This window comes from Strix uralensis, chromosome 40 (assembly GCF_047716275.1).
Source record: "Strix uralensis isolate ZFMK-TIS-50842 chromosome 40, bStrUra1, whole genome shotgun sequence".
Taxonomy (NCBI): Eukaryota; Metazoa; Chordata; class Aves; order Strigiformes; family Strigidae; genus Strix; species Strix uralensis.
In genome coordinates this window covers 525,001-527,500 of record NC_134011.1, presented here as the reverse complement: position 1 = coordinate 527,500, position 2,500 = coordinate 525,001, and the positions used below count along the sequence as shown (strand labels likewise).

At 79.0% G+C, this 2,500-nt stretch overlaps 1 non-coding gene across 1 annotated transcript; it reads right to left on the bottom strand.

The window, feature by feature from the left end:
- Window positions 1-136: 136 nt before the first annotated feature.
- On the bottom strand, window positions 137-289 carry LOC141937367 (5.8S ribosomal RNA). Its single transcript, XR_012626934.1, has one exon. It is a non-coding gene; the product is annotated as a 5.8S ribosomal RNA (ribosomal RNA).
- Between the last annotated feature and the right edge of the window lie 2,211 nt (window positions 290-2,500).

The following is a 2,500-nucleotide window of genomic DNA, read 5'->3' as shown; positions in this document are numbered from 1 at the left end:
TCCATTTAGGGGGACGAAGGCCCTTCGGCCGACGCCGACGGGCCTGCGAGGCGCCCCAGCCGCGCCGCTGCGGCCGCCGCCCGCCCGCCCGCGCTGGGCTGGGGGGCGGCACACCGGCCGGCGATTGATCGTCAAGCGACGCTCAGACAGGCGTAGCCCCGGGAGGAACCCGGGGCCGCAAGTGCGTTCGAAGTGTCGATGATCAATGTGTCCTGCAATTCACATTAATTCTCGCAGCTAGCTGCGTTCTTCATCGACGCACGAGCCGAGTGATCCACCGCTAAGAGTTGTCTGCCTTTCGGCACCGCCCCGCGCGCGCGGAGGGGCCGGGACCGCTCCCGCAAAAGCGGCCCCTTCTCTCGGAGGACGGCCCGCCGCCCGCCCGCCCGCCCCCCTCCGCACGCGCGGAGGGGGCACGCGACGACGACGAGCGACGGTCGCGCCTCGCCTCGGATGACCGTACCAGCACACACGGAGAGAAGGAAGGAGGGATGGAGGGGGCAAAAGGGAAGGAACGGTTACACTCCGAACGGCAAGGGCCGGGGAGCCCGCGCTCCCGACCGACCTGGGGAAAAACAAGCACCTTGCTCGCTTCGGAGGCGGCCCAGGCGCCCGGGCTCGGCCCGGCCTCCGCACGGAGGGCCGCGGCGCGCCCGACCGCGCCCAGCCTGCCCGCCTCTCGCTCGGGGGGGGGTGGGGGCCAAACACGCATGCTTGCCCGCCGCCCGGGCAGCAGCGGGGCGTGCCCCCGCTGGCTCCGCGCGCGCCTCCGCGCCGCCGAGCACCGCGCTGCGACAGCCGGCTCTCCCCCGCGCCCCAACCCCGGCTCGCCCCGCCGGGAACTCCCCGCGCGGCGCCGCCGCCGCACCACACCGGACCGGACGGGCCGGCCACCGCCGGAACCCGAGACGGCGACTCGCCGCCGCCGCCGCCCGGCGCTCCGCCGGACCGCCGCCCGGCCACCGCACCGCAACGGCTGCCCTCCCCGAAACCGCCGCCGTCGCTTCTCGTCTCGGCCCCTTCCGCAGGCACGCGCCAGGCGAAAGGCGGACGCCGCTGAGCCGGGGGCGACGCCCCCTCTCCCCGCTTCCGCGCGGAGAACGGGACGGGGAACGCCCCTCGGCCGCCCACCCGGCCTCACCTGACCGACACCGGGAAAGGCGACTGCGAAGCGACGGGCACGGCCCGGGACAGGGACGGCCGCGCGGCCGGCACCGGGCAGCCGCCGGCCGACACGCCGAGCAGCGGCGGCGCCGCCGCCGTTCGGGCCCGGGGCTGCGCCGCCCCTTCCCCCGGCGGCTAGCGGCTGGACGCCGGCGGAGCCCCCCCTTGGCCGGGGCGTGGGGGGGGGGGGTGCGCGGGCAAGGCGCGGAGCCACAGCGCGCCGCTGCGCGCCGCCGGAGACGCGGCGGCCCAGCGAGGCCGCCCCGCCCGGCGAGACCCCACCGCGGGGAATCGCCATCGCCCCGGCAAGAGAGCCCACGCTCCCCTCGCCGGGGTTCCCCCGTTTCGAGGCAAGACAGGCCCGGCCGCGGCCGGACCAGCGCCGCGGCCTCTCCGTCGAGACCGGACCGCGGAGAAGGGGGGGCAGGGGGGACACCCCTCCCCGGCGCGGCTGCCCGAGGGACAACCCCCAGCACGGGCGGCGGCCGCCGTGGCCAGGGCCTGCGCGGGAGCAACTCCCGCCCCTGGAGGCTCAACCGCCGCACGGCCGGGGGCCCGGCCCCGCGGGTGTCGCACCGCGCCGCCCGAGTCTTTAAACCTCCGCCCGGCTCCGCGGCCTTCGACCCCCGGGCTCAGCCGAGGGAGGGCCGCGGAGGCGCGGACGCTAGGTACCTGGCCCTGGGGTGAGGGAAACGACCTGAAGGGCCCCGCGGGGGTGCCTCCCCCGCTGCCGCCCTCGGGGGAGCGTCCGCCCGCGGGGGCGCGCCCGACATCCGCCGCCACCACCACGTCCTCCTGGCCCGGGGCCCGGGGTTTCCCTCAGTAGCCCGGCGCTGCGCCCGGGAGGAGAGCCGTGGCTCGGGCCGCCCGCTGGCGCGCGGGAACACGGCCCGGCGCGGCGCCTCGCCCGCCCAAGGCGGGCGCCACGCGCCAGCCCGGAACGCCCGGCGGCCTCGGCCCTGCGCGGCCGGCCGGCCCCGGCGGGCTTGCTCCGCAGCAGCCCGCCGCGGTGGTGCGGGAAGGGCCGGGGGAGCCGCCTCCCCCGACCCCGCGAGGCGCTCTCTCGCCGCCCGCCCCTCTCGCCGGGCTCGCGCCGGCCGCGCCCAGCCCGTCGCCACCGCTGCTCTCGCCGATCCCCTCCCGCCGACGCGCCCGAGCAGGCTTCCTCCGCTCGGCCGGCGGGGGGGTCGCGCCTCACGCACCCCGCGCCGGCGACCATCCCCCTTTCCCCCTACACACCGCCGCTCGCGCTCGGACCGACGGCGCCCCGGCACTCCGGGAGGGCCCTCAGCCTCCACCCCCCCCGCCTCCCCGGTGGTGGCAGCGGACTGCCGTC